Source organism: Phalangium opilio, unplaced genomic scaffold, assembly GCF_054372755.1.
Source record: "Phalangium opilio isolate 3A_F unplaced genomic scaffold, DU_Popi_V2 ptg000019l_1, whole genome shotgun sequence".
In the NCBI taxonomy this organism is placed as follows: domain Eukaryota; kingdom Metazoa; phylum Arthropoda; class Arachnida; order Opiliones; family Phalangiidae; genus Phalangium; species Phalangium opilio.
The window spans coordinates 6015450-6034538 of NW_028324152.1; the positions used below are offsets into that span (position 1 = coordinate 6015450).

Genomic DNA, 19089 nt, shown 5'->3' on the forward strand with positions numbered 1-19089 from the left:
CACCAACCTTTCGGTTAACAGCCGAACGCGCTAACCATTGCGCCACGGAAGCTCAAAAATTAAACGGTCGTCAGGTAGTGTGGAAAAACTTTGGCTTTTTACGTTACACTTGAGATCCCACAACACCGCTCCCGGGTGGGCTCGAACCACAAACCTATTAGACAACAGCCAAACGCGCTAACCATTGAGCCACAGAAGCTCAGAAATATAATGGTTGTCACGTATTGTGGAAAAGTTTTGACATTTTACGCTACATCTGAGACCGCACAACACCTCTCCCGGGTGGGCTTGAACCACCAAGCCTTTCGGCTAACAGCCGAACGCGCTAACCATTGCGCCACGGAAGCCCAAAAATTAAATGGTCGTCACGTATTGTGGAAAAACTTAGGCTTTTTTCGATACATTTGAAATCCAACAACACCGCTCCCGGATGGGCTCGAACCACCAACCTTTCAGTTAACAGCCGAACGCGCTAACCATTGCGCCACGGAAGCCCAAAAATTAAATGGTCGTCAGGTATTGTGGAAAAACTTTGGGTTTTTACGTTACATTTGATTCTTCACAACACCGCTCCCGGGTGGGCTCCAACCACCAACCTTATGGTTAACAGCCGAACGCGCTAACCATTGCACCACGGAAGCCCAAAAATTAAACGGTCGTCAGGTATTGTGGAAAAACTTTGGCTTTTTACGTTACATTTGAGACTTCACAACACCGCTCCCGGGTGGGCTCGAACCACCAACCTTTTGGTTAACATCCGAACGCGCTAACCATGGAGCCAAGGAAGCTCAGATATGAAATGGTCGTCAGGTATTGTGGAAAAACTTTGACTTTTTACGTTACATCTGAGACCTCACAACACCGCTCCCGGGTGGGCTGGAACCACCAGCCTTTCGGTTAACAGCCGAACGCGCTAACCATTGCGCCACGGAAGCCCATAAATTAAATGTTCGTCAGGTATTGTGGAAAAACTTTAACTTTTTACGTCACATCTGAGAGCTCACAACACCACTCACGGATGGGCTCGAACCACCAACCTTTCGGTTAACAGCCGAACGCGCTAACCATTGCGCCACGGAAGCCCAAAAATTAAATGTTCGTCAGGTATTGTGGAAAAACTTTAACTTTTTACGTCACATCTGAGAGCTCACAACAACGCTCACGGATGGGCTCGAACCACCAACCTTTCGGTTAACAGCCGAACGCGCTAACCTTTGCGCCACGGAAGCCCAAAAATTAAATGTTCGTCAGGTATTGTGGAAAAACTTTAACTTTTTACGTCACATCTGAGAGCTCACAACAACGCTCACGGATGGGCTCGAACCACCAACCTTTCGGTTAACAGCCGAACGCGCTAACCTTTGCGCCACGGAAGCCCAAAAATTAAATGTTCGTCAGGTATTGTGGAAAAACTTTAACTTTTTACGTCACATCTGAGAGCTCACAACACCGCTCACGGATGGGCTCGAACCACCAACCTTTCGGTTAACAGCCGAACGCTCTAACCTTTGCGCCACGGAAGCCCAAAAATTAAATGGTCGTCAGGTATTGTGGAAAAACTTTGGCTTTTTACGTTGCATGTGAGATCTCACAACACAGCTCCCGTGTGGGCTCGAACCACCAACCTTTCGGTTAACAGCCGAACGCGCTAACCATTGCGCCACGGAAGCCCAAAAATTAAATTTTCGTCAGGTATTGTGGAAAAACTTTGACTTTTTACGTCAAATCTGAGACCTCACAACACCGCTCCCGGGTGGGCTCGAACCACCAGCCTTTCGGTTAACAGCCGAACGCGCTAACCATTGCGCCACGGAAGCCCAAAAATTAAATGTTCGTCAGGTATTGTGGAAAAACTTTAACTTTTTACGTCACATCTGATAGCTCACAACACCGCTCACGGATGGGCTCGAACCACCAACCTTTCGGTTAACAGCCGAACGCGCTAACCATTGCGCCACGGAAGCCCAAAAATTAAATGTTCGTCAGGTATTGTGGAAAAACTTTAACTTTTTACGTCACATCTGAGAGCTCACAACACCGCTCCCGGGTGGGCTTGAACCACCAACCTTTCGGTTAACAGCCGAACGCGCTAACCATTGCGCCACGGAAGCTCAAAAATTAAACGGTCGTCAGGTATTGTGGAAAAACTTTGGCTTTTTACGTTACACTTGAGATCCCACAACACCGCTCCCGGGTGGGCTCGAACCACAAACCTATTAGATAACAGCCAAACGCACTAACGATTGAGCCACGGAAGCTCAGAAATTTAATGGTTGTCACGCATTGTGGAAACGTTTTGACATTTTACGATACATCTGAGACCGCACATTACCTCTCCCGGGTGGGCTTGAACCACAAAGCCTTTCGGCTAACAGCCGAACGCGCTAACCATTGCGCCACGGAAGCCCAAAAATTAAATGGTCGTCAGGTATTGTGGAAAAACTTTGGCTTTTTACGTTACATTTGAGATCTTACAACACCGCTCCCGGGTGGGCTTGAACCACCAACCTTTCGGTTAACAGCCGAACGCGCTAACCATTGCGCCACGGAAGCTCAAAAATTAAACGGTCGTCAGGTAGTGTGGAAAAACTTTGGCTTTTTACGTTACACTTGAGATCCCACAACACCGCTCCCGGGTGGGCTCGAACCACAAACCTATTAGACAACAGCCAAACGCGCTAACCATTGAGCCACAGAAGCTCAGAAATATAATGGTTGTCACGTATTGTGGAAAAGTTTTGACATTTTACGCTACATCTGAGACCGCACAACACCTCTCCCGGGTGGGCTTGAACCACCAAGCCTTTCGGCTAACAGCCGAACGCGCTAACCATTGCGCCACGGAAGCCCAAAAATTAAATGGTCGTCACGTATTGTGGAAAAACTTAGGCTTTTTTCGATACATTTGAAATCCAACAACACCGCTCCCGGATGGGCTCGAACCACCAACCTTTCAGTTAACAGCCGAACGCGCTAACCATTGCGCCACGGAAGCCCAAAAATTAAATGGTCGTCAGGTATTGTGGAAAAACTTTGGGTTTTTACGTTACATTTGATTCTTCACAACACCGCTCCCGGGTGGGCTCCAACCACCAACCTTATGGTTAACAGCCGAACGCGCTAACCATTGCACCACGGAAGCCCAAAAATTAAACGGTCGTCAGGTATTGTGGAAAAACTTTGGCTTTTTACGTTACATTTGAGACTTCACAACACCGCTCCCGGGTGGGCTCGAACCACCAACCTTTTGGTTAACATCCGAACGCGCTAACCATGGAGCCAAGGAAGCTCAGATATGAAATGGTCGTCAGGTATTGTGGAAAAACTTTGACTTTTTACGTTACATCTGAGACCTCACAACACCGCTCCCGGGTGGGCTGGAACCACCAGCCTTTCGGTTAACAGCCGAACGCGCTAACCATTGCGCCACGGAAGCCCATAAATTAAATGTTCGTCAGGTATTGTGGAAAAACTTTAACTTTTTACGTCACATCTGAGAGCTCACAACACCACTCACGGATGGGCTCGAACCACCAACCTTTCGGTTAACAGCCGAACGCGCTAACCTTTGCGCCACGGAAGCCCAAAAATTAAATGGTCGTCAGGTATTGTGGAAAACTTTGGCTTTTTACGTTACATTTGAGATCTTACAACACCGCTCCCGGGTGGGCTTGAACCACCAATCTTTCGGTTACCAGCCGAACGCGCTAACCATTGCGCCACGGAAGCTCAAAAATTAAACGGTCGTCAGGTATTGTGGAAAAACTTTGGCTTTTTACGTTACACTTGAGATCCCACAACACCGCTCCCGGGTGGGCTCGAACCACAAACCTATTAGACAACAGCCAAACGCGCTAACCATTGAGCCACAGAAGCTCAGAAATTTAATGGTTGTCACGTATTGTGGAAAAGTTTTGACATTTTACGCTACATCTGAGACCGCTCAACACCTCTCCCGGGTGGGCTTGAACCACCAAGCCTTTCGGCTAACAGCCGAACGCGCTAACCATTGCGCCACGGAAGCCCAAAAATTAAATGGTCGTCACGTATTGTGGAAAAACTTAGGTTTTTTTCGATACATTTGAAATCCAACAACACCGCTCCCGGATGGGCTCGAACCACCAACCTTTCAGTTAACAGCCGAACGCGCTAACCATTGCGCAACGGAAGCCCAAAAATTAAATGGTCGTCAGGTATTGTGGAAAAACTTTGGGTTTTTACGTTACATTTGATTCTTCACAACACCGCTCCCGGGTGGGCTCCAACCACCAACCTTATGGTTAACAGCCGAACGCGCTAACCATTGCACCACGGAAGCCCAAAAATTAAACGGTCGTCAGGTATTGTGGAAAAACTTTGGCTTTTTACGTTACATTTGAGACTTCACAACACCGCTCCCGGGTGGGCTCGAACCACCAACCTTTTGGTTAACATCCGAACGCGCTAACCATGGAGCCAAGGAAGCTCAGATATGAAATGGTCGTCAGGTATTGTGGAAAAACTTTGACTTTTTACGTTACATCTGAGACCTCACAACACCGCTCCCGGGTGGGCTGGAACCACCAGCCTTTCGGTTAACAGCCGAACGCGCTAACCATTGCGCCACGGAAGCCCATAAATTAAATGTTCGTCAGGTATTGTGGAAAAACTTTAACTTTTTACGTCACATCTGAGAGCTCACAACACCGCTCACGGATGGGCTCGAACCACCAACCTTTCGGTTAACAGCCGAACGCGCTAACCTTTGCGCCACGGAAGCCCAAAAATTAAATGGTCGTCAGGTATTGTGGAAAAACTTTGGCTTTTTACGTTACATTTGAGATCTTACAACACCGCTCCCGGGTGGGCTTGAACCACCAACCTTTCGGTTAACAGCCGAACGCGCTAACCATTGCGCCACGGAAGCTCAAAAATTAAACGGTCGTCAGGTATTGTGGAAAAACTTTGGCTTTTTACGTTACACTTGAGATCCCACAACACCGCTCCCGGGTGGGCTCGAACCACAAACCTATTAGATAACAGCCAAACGCGCTAACGATTGAGCCACGGAAGCTCAGAAATTTAATGGTTGTCACGCATTGTGGAAACGTTTTGACATTTTACGCTACATCTGAGAACGCACAACACCTCTCCCGGGTGGGCTTGAACCACAAAGCCTTTCGGCTAACAGCCGAACGCGCTAACCATTGCGCCACGGAAGCCCAAAAATTAAATGGTCGTCACGTATTGTGGAAAAACTTAGGCTTTTTTCGATACATTTGAAATCCAACAACACCGCTCCCGGATGGGCTCGAAAAACCAACCTTTCAGTTAACAGCCGAACGCGCTAACCTTTGCGCCACGGAAGCCCAAAAATTAAATGGTCGTCAGGTATTGTGGAAAAACTTGGCTTTTTACGTTACATTTGAGATCTTACAACACCGCTCCCGGGTGGGCTTGAACCACCAACCTTTCGGTTAACAGCCGAACGCGCTAACCATTGCGCCACGGAAGCTCAAAAATTAAACGGTCGTCAGGTATTGTGGAAAAACTTTGGCTTTTTACGTTACACTTGAGATCCCACAACACCGCTCCCGGGTGGGCTCGAACCACAAACCTATTAGATAACAGCCAAACGCGCTAACGATTGAGCCACGGAAGCTCAGAAATTTAATGGTTGTCACGCATTGTGGAAAAGTTTTGACATTTTACGCTACATCTGAGACCGCACAACACCTCTCCCGGGTGGGCTTGAACCACAAAGCCTTTCGGCTAACAGCCGAACGCGCTAACCATTGCGCCACGGAAGCCCAAAAATTAAATGGTCGTCACGTATTGTGGAAAAACTTAGGCTTTTTTCGATACATTTGAAATCCAACAACACCGCTCCCGGATGGGCTCGAAAAACCAACCTTTCAGTTAACAGCCGAACGCGCTAACCATTGCGCCACGGAAGCCCAAAAATTAAATGGTCGTCAGGTATTGTGGAAAAACTTTGACTTTTTACGTTACATTTGAGACTTCACAACACCGCTCCCGGGTGGGCTCGAACCACCAACCTTTTTTTTAACATCCGAACGCGCTAACCATGGAGCCAAGGAAGCTCAGATATGAAATGGTCGTCAGGTATTGTGGAAAAACTTTGGCTTTTTACGTTACATTTGAGACTTCACAACACCGCTCCCGGGTGGGCTCGAACCACAAACCTATTAGATAACAGCCAAACGCGCTAACGATTGAGCCACGGAAGCTCAGAAATTTAATGGTTGTCACGCATTGTGGAAAAGTTTTGACATTTTACGCTACATCTGAGACCGCACAACACCTCTCCCGGGTGGGCTTGAACCACCAAGCCTTTCGGCTAACAGCCGAACGCGCTAACCATTGCGCCACGGAAGCCCAAAAATTAAATGGTCGTCACGTATTGTGGAAAAACTTAGGCTTTTTTCGATACATTTGAAATCAGACAACACCGCTCCCGGATGGGCTCGAAAAACCAACCTTTCAGTTAACAGCCGAACGCGCTAACCATTGCGCCACGGAAGCCCAAAAATTAAATGGTCGTCAGGTATTGTGGAAAAACTTTGGGTTTATACGTTACATTTGATACTTCACAACACCGCTCCCGGGTGGGCTCCAACCACCAACCTTATGGTTAACAGCCGAACGCGCTAACCATTGCACCACGGAAGCCCAAAAATTAAACGGTCGTCAGGTATTGTGGAAAAACTTTGGCTTTTTACGTTACATTTGAGACTTCACAACACCGCTCCCGGGTGGGCTCGAACCACAAACCTATTAGATAACAGCCAAACGCGCTAACGATTGAGCCACGGAAGCTCAGAAATTTAATGGTTGTCACGCATTGTGGAAAAGTTTTGACATTTTACGCTACATCTGAGACCGCACAACACCTCTCCCGGGTGGGCTTGAACCACCAAGCCTTTCGGCTAACAGCCGAACGCGCTAACCATTGCGCCACGGAAGCTCAAAAATTAAACGGTCGTCAGGTATTGTGGAAAAACTTTGGCTTTTTACGTTACACTTGAGGTCCCACAACACCGCTCCCGGGTGGGCTCGAACCACAAACCTATTAGATAACAGCCAAACGCGCTAACGATTGAGCCACGGAAGCTCAGAAATTTAATGGTTGTCACGCATTGTGGAAAGGTTTTGACATTTTACGCTACATCTGAGACCGCACAACACCTCTCCCGGGTGGGCTTGAACCACAAAGCCTTTCGGCTAACAGCCGAACGCGCTAACCATTGCGCCACGGAAGCCCAAAAATTAAATGGTCGTCACGTATTGTGGAAAAACTTAGGTTTTTTTCGATACATTTGAAATCCAACAACACCGCTCCCGGATGGGCTCGAACCACCAACCTTTCAGTTAACAGCCGAACGCGCTAACCATTGCGCAACGGAAGCCCAAAAATTAAATGGTCGTCAGGTATTGTGGAAAAACTTTGGGTTTTTACGTTACATTTGATTCTTCACAACACCGCTCCCGGGTGGGCTCCAACCACCAACCTTATGGTTAACAGCCGAACGCGCTAACCATTGCACCACGGAAGCCCAAAAATTAAACGGTCGTCAGGTATTGTGGAAAAACTTTGGCTTTTTACGTTACATTTGAGACTTCACAACACCGCTCCCGGGTGGGCTCGAACCACCAACCTTTTGGTTAACATCCGAACGCGCTAACCATGGAGCCAAGGAAGCTCAGATATGAAATGGTCGTCAGGTATTGTGGAAAAACTTTGACTTTTTACGTTACATCTGAGACCTCACAACACCGCTCCCGGGTGGGCTGGAACCACCAGCCTTTCGGTTAACAGCCGAACGCGCTAACCATTGCGCCACGGAAGCCCATAAATTAAATGTTCGTCAGGTATTGTGGAAAAACTTTAACTTTTTACGTCACATCTGAGAGCTCACAACACCGCTCACGGATGGGCTCGAACCACCAACCTTTCGGTTAACAGCCGAACGCGCTAACCTTTGCGCCACGGAAGCCCAAAAATTAAATGGTCGTCAGGTATTGTGGAAAAACTTTGGCTTTTTACGTTACATTTGAGATCTTACAACACCGCTCCCGGGTGGGCTTGAACCACCAACCTTTCGGTTAACAGCCGAACGCGCTAACCATTGCGCCACGGAAGCTCAAAAATTAAACGGTCGTCAGGTATTGTGGAAAAACTTTGGCTTTTTACGTTACACTTGAGATCCCACAACACCGCTCCCGGGTGGGCTCGAACCACAAACCTATTAGATAACAGCCAAACGCGCTAACGATTGAGCCACGGAAGCTCAGAAATTTAATGGTTGTCACGCATTGTGGAAACGTTTTGACATTTTACGCTACATCTGAGAACGCACAACACCTCTCCCGGGTGGGCTTGAACCACAAAGCCTTTCGGCTAACAGCCGAACGCGCTAACCATTGCGCCACGGAAGCCCAAAAATTAAATGGTCGTCACGTATTGTGGAAAAACTTAGGCTTTTTTCGATACATTTGAAATCCAACAACACCGCTCCCGGATGGGCTCGAAAAACCAACCTTTCAGTTAACAGCCGAACGCGCTAACCTTTGCGCCACGGAAGCCCAAAAATTAAATGGTCGTCAGGTATTGTGGAAAAACTTGGCTTTTTACGTTACATTTGAGATCTTACAACACCGCTCCCGGGTGGGCTTGAACCACCAACCTTTCGGTTAACAGCCGAACGCGCTAACCATTGCGCCACGGAAGCTCAAAAATTAAACGGTCGTCAGGTATTGTGGAAAAACTTTGGCTTTTTACGTTACACTTGAGATCCCACAACACCGCTCCCGGGTGGGCTCGAACCACAAACCTATTAGATAACAGCCAAACGCGCTAACGATTGAGCCACGGAAGCTCAGAAATTTAATGGTTGTCACGCATTGTGGAAAAGTTTTGACATTTTACGCTACATCTGAGACCGCACAACACCTCTCCCGGGTGGGCTTGAACCACAAAGCCTTTCGGCTAACAGCCGAACGCGCTAACCATTGCGCCACGGAAGCCCAAAAATTAAATGGTCGTCACGTATTGTGGAAAAACTTAGGCTTTTTTCGATACATTTGAAATCCAACAACACCGCTCCCGGATGGGCTCGAAAAACCAACCTTTCAGTTAACAGCCGAACGCGCTAACCATTGCGCCACGGAAGCCCAAAAATTAAATGGTCGTCAGGTATTGTGGAAAAACTTTGACTTTTTACGTTACATTTGAGACTTCACAACACCGCTCCCGGGTGGGCTCGAACCACCAACCTTTTTTTTAACATCCGAACGCGCTAACCATGGAGCCAAGGAAGCTCAGATATGAAATGGTCGTCAGGTATTGTGGAAAAACTTTGACTTTTTACGTTACATCTGAGACCTCACAACACCGCTCCCGGGTGGGCTGGAACCACCAGCCTTTCGGTTAACAGCCGAACGCGCTAACCATTGCGCCACGGAAGCCCATAAATTAAATGTTCGTCAGGTATTGTGGAAAAACTTTAACTTTTTACGTCACATCTGAGAGCTCACAACACCGCTCACGGATGGGCTCGAACCACCAACCTTTCGGTTAACAGCCGAACGCGCTAACCTTTGCGCCACGGAAGCCCAAAAATTAAATGGTCGTCAGGTATTGTGGAAAAACTTTGGCTTTTTACGTTACATTTGAGATCTTACAACACCGCTCCCGGGTGGGCTTGAACCACCAACCTTTCGGTTAACAGCCGAACGCGCTAACCATTGCGCCACGGAAGCTCAAAAATTAAACGGTCGTCAGGTATTGTGGAAAAACTTTGGCTTTTTACGTTACACTTGAGATCCCACAACACCGCTCCCGGGTGGGCTCGAACCACAAACCTATTAGATAACAGCCAAACGCGCTAACGATTGAGCCACGGAAGCTCAGAAATTTAATGGTTGTCACGCATTGTGGAAACGTTTTGACATTTTACGCTACATCTGAGAACGCACAACACCTCTCCCGGGTGGGCTTGAACCACAAAGCCTTTCGGCTAACAGCCGAACGCGCTAACCATTGCGCCACGGAAGCCCAAAAATTAAATGGTCGTCACGTATTGTGGAAAAACTTAGGCTTTTTTCGATACATTTGAAATCCAACAACACCGCTCCCGGATGGGCTCGAAAAACCAACCTTTCAGTTAACAGCCGAACGCGCTAACCTTTGCGCCACGGAAGCCCAAAAATTAAATGGTCGTCAGGTATTGTGGAAAAACTTGGCTTTTTACGTTACATTTGAGATCTTACAACACCGCTCCCGGGTGGGCTTGAACCACCAACCTTTCGGTTAACAGCCGAACGCGCTAACCATTGCGCCACGGAAGCTCAAAAATTAAACGGTCGTCAGGTATTGTGGAAAAACTTTGGCTTTTTACGTTACACTTGAGATCCCACAACACCGCTCCCGGGTGGGCTCGAACCACAAACCTATTAGATAACAGCCAAACGCGCTAACGATTGAGCCACGGAAGCTCAGAAATTTAATGGTTGTCACGCATTGTGGAAAAGTTTTGACATTTTACGCTACATCTGAGACCGCACAACACCTCTCCCGGGTGGGCTTGAACCACAAAGCCTTTCGGCTAACAGCCGAACGCGCTAACCATTGCGCCACGGAAGCCCAAAAATTAAATGGTCGTCACGTATTGTGGAAAAACTTAGGCTTTTTTCGATACATTTGAAATCCAACAACACCGCTCCCGGATGGGCTCGAAAAACCAACCTTTCAGTTAACAGCCGAACGCGCTAACCATTGCGCCACGGAAGCCCAAAAATTAAATGGTCGTCAGGTATTGTGGAAAAACTTTGGGTTTTTACGTTACATTTGATACTTCACAACACCGCTCCCGGGTGGGCTCCAACCACCAACCTTATGGTTAACAGCCGAACACGCTAACCATTGCACCACGGAAGCCCAAAAATTAAACGGTCGTCAGGTATTGTGGAAAAACTTTGGCTTTTTACGTTACATTTGAGACTTCACAACACCGCTCCCGGGTGGGCTCGAACCACAAACCTATTAGATAACAGCCAAACGCGCTAACGATTGAGCCACGGAAGCTCAGAAATTTAATGGTTGTCACGCATTGTGGAAAAGTTTTGACATTTTACGCTACATCTGAGACCGCACAACACCTCTCCCGGGTGGGCTTGAACCACCAAGCCTTTCGGCTAACAGCCGAACGCGCTAACCATTGCGCCACGGAAGCCCAAAAATTAAATGGTCGTCACGTATTGTGGAAAAACTTAGGCTTTTTTCGATACATTTGAAATCAGACAACACCGCTCCCGGATGGGCTCGAAAAACCAACCTTTCAGTTAACAGCCGAACGCGCTAACCATTGCGCCACGGAAGCCCAAAAATTAAATGGTCGTCAGGTATTGTGGAAAAACTTTGGGTTTATACGTTACATTTGATACTTCACAACACCGCTCCCGGGTGGGCTCCAACCACCAACCTTATGGTTAACAGCCGAACGCGCTAACCATTGCACCACGGAAGCCCAAAAATTAAACGGTCGTCAGGTATTGTGGAAAAACTTTGGCTTTTTACGTTACATTTGAGACTTCACAACACCGCTCCCGGGTGGGCTCGAACCACAAACCTATTAGATAACAGCCAAACGCGCTAACGATTGAGCCACGGAAGCTCAGAAATTTAATGGTTGTCACGCATTGTGGAAAAGTTTTGACATTTTACGCTACATCTGAGACCGCACAACACCTCTCCCGGGTGGGCTTGAACCACCAAGCCTTTCGGCTAACAGCCGAACGCGCTAACCATTGCGCCACGGAAGCTCAAAAATTAAACGGTCGTCAGGTATTGTGGAAAAACTTTGGCTTTTTACGTTACACTTGAGGTCCCACAACACCGCTCCCGGGTGGGCTCGAACCACAAACCTATTAGATAACAGCCAAACGCGCTAACGATTGAGCCACGGAAGCTCAGAAATTTAATGGTTGTCACGCATTGTGGAAAGGTTTTGACATTTTACGCTACATCTGAGACCGCACAACACCTCTCCCGGGTGGGCTTGAACCACAAAGCCTTTCGGCTAACAGCCGAACGCGCTAACCATTGCGCCACGGAAGCCCAAAAATTAAATGGTCGTCACGTATTGTGGAAAAACTTAGGCTTTTTTCGATACATTTGAAATCCAACAACACCGCTCCCGGATGGGCTCGAAAAACCAACCTTTCAGTTAACAGCCGAACGCGCTAACCATTGCGCCACGGAAGCCCAAAAATTAAATGGTCGTCAGGTATTGTGGAAAAACTTTGGGTTTTTACGTTACATTTGATACTTCACAACACCGCTCCCGGGTGGGCTCCAACCACCAACCTTATGGTTAACAGCCGAACGCGCTAACCATTGCACCACGGAAGCCCAAAAATTAAACGGTCGTCAGGTATTGTGGAAAAACTTTGGCTTTTTACGTTACATTTGAGACTTCACAACACCGCTCCCGGGTGGGCTCGAACCACAAACCTATTAGATAACAGCCAAACGCGCTAACCATGGAGCCAAGGAAGCTCAGATATGAAATGGTCGTCAGGTATTGTGGAAAAACTTTGACTTTTTACGTTACATTTGAGATCTTTTAACACCGCTCCCGGGTGGGCTCGAACCACCAGCCTTTCGGTTAACAGCCGAACGCGCTAACCATTGCGCCACGGAAGCCCATAAATTAAATGTTCGTCAGGTATTGTGGAAAAACTTTAACTTTTTACGTCACATCTGAGAGCTCATAACACCGCTCACGGATGGGCTCGAACCACCAACCTTTCGGTTAACAGCCGAACGCGCTAACCTTTGCGCCACGGAAGCCCAAAAATTAAATGGTCGTCAGGTATTGTGGAAAAACTTTGGCTTTTTACGTTACATTTGAGATCTTACAACACCGCTCCCGGGTGGGCTTGAACCACCAACCTTTCGGTTAACAGCCGAACGCGCTAACCATTGCGCCACGGAAGCTCAAAAATTAAACGGTCGTCAGGTATTGTGGAAAAACTTTGGCTTTTTACGTTACACTTGAGATCCCACAACACCGCTCCCGGGTGGGCTCGAACCACAAACCTATTAGATAACAGCCAAACGCGCTAACGATTGAGCCACGGAAGCTCAGAAATTTAATGGTTGTCACGTATTGTGGAAAAGTTTTGACATTTTACGCTACATCTGAGACCGCACAACACCTCTCCCGGGTGGGCTTGAACCACCAAGCCTTTCGGCTAACAGCCGAACGCGCTAACCATTGCGCCACGGAAGCCCAAAAATTAAATGGTCGTCACGTATTGTGGAGAAACTTTGGCTTTTTACGATACATTTGAGATCCCACAACACCGCTCCCGGGTGGGCTCGAACACCCAACGTATTGGTTAACAGCCGAACGCGCTAACCATTGAGCTACGGAAGTTCAGAAATTAAATGGTTGTCACGTATTGTGGAAACGTTTTGACATTTTAAGCTACATCTGAGACCCCACAACACCTCTTCCGGGTGGTCTTGAACCACCAGCCTTTCGGTTAACAGTCGAACGCGCTAACCATTGCGCCACGGAAGCCCAAAAATTAAATGGTCGTCAGGTATTGTGGAGAAACTTGGGCTTTTTTCGATACATTTGAGATCCAACAACACCGCTCCCGGATGGGCTCGAACCAGCAACCTTTCAGTTAACAGCCGAACGCGCTAACCATTGCGCCACGGAAGCCCAAAAATTAAATATTCGTCAGGTATTGTGGAAAAACTTTGGCTTTTTACGTTACATTTGAGACTTCACAACACCGCTCCCGGGTGGGCTCGAACCACCAACCTTTTGGTTAACATCCGAACGCGCTAACCATGGAGCCAAGGAAGCTCAGAAATGAAATGGTCGTCAGGTATTGTGGAAAAACTTTGACTTTTTACGTTACATCTGAGACCTCACAACACCGCTCCCGGATGGGCTCGAATCACCATCCTTTCGGTTAACAGCCGAACGCGCTAACCATTGCGCCACGGAAGCCCAAAAATTAAATGGTCGTCAGGTATTGTGGAAAAACTTTGGCTTTTTACGTTACATTTGATACTTCACAACACCGCTCCCGGGTGGGCTCGAACCACCAACCTTTTGGTTAACATCCGAACGCGCTAACCATGGAGCCAAGGAAGCTCAGAAATGAAATGGTCGTTAGGTATTGTGGAAAAACTTTGACTTTTTACGTTACATCTGAGACCTCACAACACCGCCCCCGGATGGGCTCGTACCACCAACCTTTTGGTTAACATCCGAACGCGCTAACCATGGAGCCAAGGAAGCTCAGAAATGAAATGGTCGTCAGGTATTGTGGAGAAACTTTGGCTTTTTACGATACATTTGAGATCCCACAACACCGCTCCCGGGTGGGCTCGAACCATCAGCCTTTCGGTTAACAGTCGAACGCGCTAACCATTGCGCCACGGAAGCCCAAAAATTAAATGGTCGTCAGTTATTTTTAAAAAAACTCTGAATTTTACGTTACATCTAAGACCTCACAACACCGCTCCCGGATGGGCTCGAACCACCAACCTTTCGGTTAACAGCCGAACGCGCTAACCATTGAGCTACGGAAGCTCAGAAATTAAATGGTTGTCACGTATTGTGGAAAAGTTTTGACATTTTACGCTACATCTGAGACCCCACAACACCTCTTCCGGGTGGGCTCGAACCACCAGCCTTTCGGTTAACAGTCGAACGCGCTAACCATTGCGCCACGGAAGCCCAAAAATTAAATGGTCGTCAGGTATTGTGTAGAGACTTAGGCTTTTTTCGATACATTTGAGATCCAACAACACCGCTCCCGGATGGGCTCGAACCACCAACCTTTCAGTTAACAGCCGAACGCGCTAACCATTGCGCCACGGAAGCCGAAACATTAAATGGTCGTCAGGAATTGTGGAAAAACTTTGGCATTTTGCATTACATTTGATATCCCACAACACCGCTCCCGGGTGGGCTTGAACCACAAACCTAATGGTTAACAGCCGAACGCGCTAACCACTGAGACACGGAAGCTCAGAAATTAAGTGGTTGTCACGTATTGTGGAAAAACTTTGGCATTTTGCATTACATTTGAGATCCCACAACACCGCTCCCGGGTGGGCTCGAACCACCAACCTTTTGGTTAACAGCCGAACGCGCTAACCATTGCACCACGGAAGCCCAAAATTTAAACGGTCGTCAGGTATTGTGGGAAAACTTTGCCTTTTTACGTCACAACTGAGACTTCACAACACCGCTCCCGGATGGGCTCGAACCACAAACCTTTTGAATAACAGCCGAACGCGCTAACCATTGCGCTACGGAAGCCCAAAAATTAAATGTTCGTCAGTTATTTTTAAAAAACTCTGAATTTTACGTTACATCTAAGACCTCACAACACCGCTCCCGGATGGTATCGAACCACCAACCTTTCGGTTAACAGCCGACGGCGTTAACCATTGCGCAACGGAAGCCCAAAGATTCAATGTTCGTCAGGTATTGTGGAAAAACTTTGGATTTTTACGTTACATGTGAGATTTCACAGCATCGCTCCCGGGTGGGCTCGAACCACCAACCTTTTGGTTAACATCCGAACGCGCTAACCATGGAGCCAAGGAAGCTCAGAAATTAAATGGTCGTCAGGTATTGTGGAGAAACTTAGGCTTTTTTCGATACATTTGAGATCCAACAACACCGCTCCCGGATGGGCTCGAACCAGCAACCTTTCAGTTAACAGCCAAACGCGCTAACCATTGCGCCACGGAAGCCCAAAAATTAAATGTTCGTCAGGTATTGTGGAAAAACTTTGGCTTTTTACGTTACATTTGAGACTTCACAACACCGCTCCCGGGTGGGCTCGAACCACCAACCTTTTGGTTAACATCCGAACGCGCTAACCATGGAGCCAAGGAAGCTCAGAAATGAAATGGTCGTCAGGTATTGTGGAAAAACTTTGACTTTTTACGTTACATCTGAGACCTCACAACACCGCTCCCGGATGGGCTCGAATCACCATCCTTTCGGTTAACAGCCGAACGCGCTAACCATTGCGCCACGGAAGCCCAAAAATTAAATGGTCGTCAGGTATTGTGGAAAAACTTTGGCTTTTTACGTTACATTTGATACTTCACAACACCGCTCCCGGGTGGGCTCGAACCACCAACCTTTTGGTTAACATCCGAACGCGCTAACCATGGAGCCAAGGAAGCTCAGAAATGAAATGGTCGTTAGGTATTGTGGAAAAACTTTGACTTTTTACGTTACATCTGAGACCTCACAACACCGCCCCCGGATGGGCTCGTACCACCAACCTTTTGGTTAACATCCGAACGCGCTAACCATGGAGCCAAGGAAGCTCAGAAATGAAATGGTCGTCAGGTATTGTGGAGAAACTTTGGCTTTTTACGATACATTTGAGATCCCACAACACCGCTCCCGGGTGGGCTCGAACCATCAGCCTTTCGGTTAACAGTCGAACGCGCTAACCATTGCGCCACGGAAGCCCAAAAATTAAATGGTCGTCAGTTATTTTTAAAAAAACTCTGAATTTTACGTTACATCTAAGACCTCACAACACCGCTCCCGGATGGGCTCGAACCACCAACCTTTCGGTTAACAGCCGAACGCGCTAACCATTGAGCTACGGAAGCTCAGAAATTAAATGGTTGTCACGTATTGTGGAAAAGTTTTGACATTTTACGCTACATCTGAGACCCCACAACACCTCTTCCGGGTGGGCTCGAACCACCAGCCTTTCGGTTAACAGTCGAACGCGCTAACCATTGCGCCACGGAAGCCCAAAAATTAAATGGTCGTCAGGTATTGTGTAGAGACTTAGGCTTTTTTCGATACATTTGAGATCCAACAACACCGCTCCCGGATGGGCTCGAACCACCAACCTTTCAGTTAACAGCCGAACGCGCTAACCATTGCGCCACGGAAGCCGAAACATTAAATGGTCGTCAGGAATTGTGGAAAAACTTTGGCATTTTGCATTACATTTGATATCCCACAACACCGCTCCCGGGTGGGCTTGAACCACAAACCTAATGGTTAACAGCCGAACGCGCTAACCACTGAGACACGGAAGCTCAGAAATTAAGTGGTTGTCACGTATTGTGGAAAAACTTTGGCATTTTGCATTACATTTGAGATCCCACAACACCGCTCCCGGGTGGGCTCGAACCACCAACCTTTTGGTTAACAGCCGAACGCGCTAACCATTGCACCACGGAAGCCCAAAATTTAAACGGTCGTCAGGTATTGTGGGAAAACTTTGCCTTTTTACGTCACAACTGAGACTTCACAACACCGCTCCCGGATGGGCTCGAACCACAAACCTTTTGAATAACAGCCGAACGCGCTAACCATTGCGCTACGGAAGCCCAAAAATTAAATGTTCGTCAGTTATTTTTAAAAAACTCTGAATTTTACGTTACATCTAAGACCTCACAACACCGCTCCCGGATGGTATCGAACCACCAACCTTTCGGTTAACAGCCGACGGCGTTAACCATTGCGCAACGGAAGCCCAAAGATTCAATGTTCGTCAGGTATTGTGGAAAAACTTTGGATTTTTACGTTACATGTGAGATTTCACAGCATCGCTCCCGGGTGGGCTCGAACCACCAACCTTTTGGTTAACATCCGAACGCGCTAACCATGGAGCCAAGGAAGCTCAGAAATTAAATGGTCGTCAGGTATTGTGGAGAAACTTAGGCTTTTTTCGATACATTTGAGATCCAACAACACCGCTCCCGGATGGGCTCGAACCAGCAACCTTTCAGTTAACAGCCAAACGCGCTAACCATTGCGCCACGGAAGCCCAAAAATTAAATGTTCGTCAGGTATTGTGGAAAAACTTTGGCTTTTTACGTTACATTTGAGACTTCACAACACCGCTCCCGGGTGGGCTCGAACCACCAACCTTTTGGTTAACATCCGAACGCGCTAACCATGGAGCCAAGGAAGCTCAGAAATGAAATGGTCGTCAGGTATTGTGGAAAAACTTTGACTTTTTACGTTACATCTGAGACCTCACAACACCGCTCCCGGATGGGCTCGAATCACCATCCTTTCGGTTAACAGCCGAACGCGCTAACCATTGCGCCACGGAAGCCCAAAAATTAAATGGTCGTCAGGTATTGTGGAAAAACTTTGGCTTTTTACGTTACATTTGATACTTCACAACACCGCTCCCGGGTGGGCTCGAACCACCAACCTTTTGGTTAACATCCGAACGCGCTAACCATGGAGCCAAGGAAGCTCAGAAATGAAATGGTCGTTAGGTATTGTGGAAAAACTTTGACTTTTTACGTTACATCTGAGACCTCACAACACCGCCCCCGGATGGGCTCGTACCACCAACCTTTTGGTTAACATCCGAACGCGCTAACCATGGAGCCAAGGAAGCTCAGAAATGAAATGGTCGTCAGGTATTGTGGAGAAACTTTGGCTTTTTACGATACATTTGAGATCCCACAACACCGCTCCCGGGTGGGCTCGAACCATCAGCCTTTCGGTTAACAGTCGAACGCGCTAACCATTGCGCCACGGAAGCCCAAAAATTAAATGGTCGTCAGTTATTTTTAAAAAAACTCTGAATTTTACGTTACATCTAAGACCTCACAACACCGCTCCCGGATGGGCTCGAACCACCAACCTTTCGGTTAACAGCCGAACGCGCTAACCATTGAGCTACGGAAGCTCAGAAATTAAATGGTTGTCACGTATTGTGGAAAAGTTTTGACATTTTACGCTACATCTGAGACCCCACAACACCTCTTCCGGGTGGGCTCGAACCACCAGCCTTTCGGTTAACAGTCGAACGCGCTAACCATTGCGCCACGGAAGCCCAAAAATGAAATGGTCGTCAGGTATTGTGTAGAGACTTAGGCTTTTTTCGATACATTTGAGATCCAACAACACCGCTCCCGGATGGGCTCGAACCACCAACCTTTCAGTTAACAGCCGAACGCGCTAACCATTGCGCCACGGAAGCCGAAACATTAAATGGTCGTCAGGAATTGTGGAAAAACTTTGGCATTTTGCATTACATTTGATA

The 19089-nt window shown here is 47.6% G+C and overlaps 3 non-coding genes across 3 annotated transcripts; all 3 read right to left on the reverse strand.

Moving 5' to 3' along the window:
* Nucleotides 1-1744: 1744 nt before the first annotated feature.
* On the reverse strand, nt 1745-1817 carry TRNAN-GUU (transfer RNA asparagine (anticodon GUU)). The gene has a single exon. It is a non-coding gene; the product is annotated as a tRNA-Asn (tRNA).
* Nucleotides 1818-3656: 1839 nt separating this feature from the next.
* Nucleotides 3657-3729, reverse strand: TRNAT-GGU (transfer RNA threonine (anticodon GGU)). Its single transcript has one exon. It is a non-coding gene; the product is annotated as a tRNA-Thr (tRNA).
* Nucleotides 3730-12633: 8904 nt separating this feature from the next.
* TRNAN-GUU (transfer RNA asparagine (anticodon GUU)) lies at nt 12634-12706 on the reverse strand. The gene has a single exon. It is a non-coding gene; the product is annotated as a tRNA-Asn (tRNA).
* Between the last annotated feature and the right edge of the window lie 6383 nt (nt 12707-19089).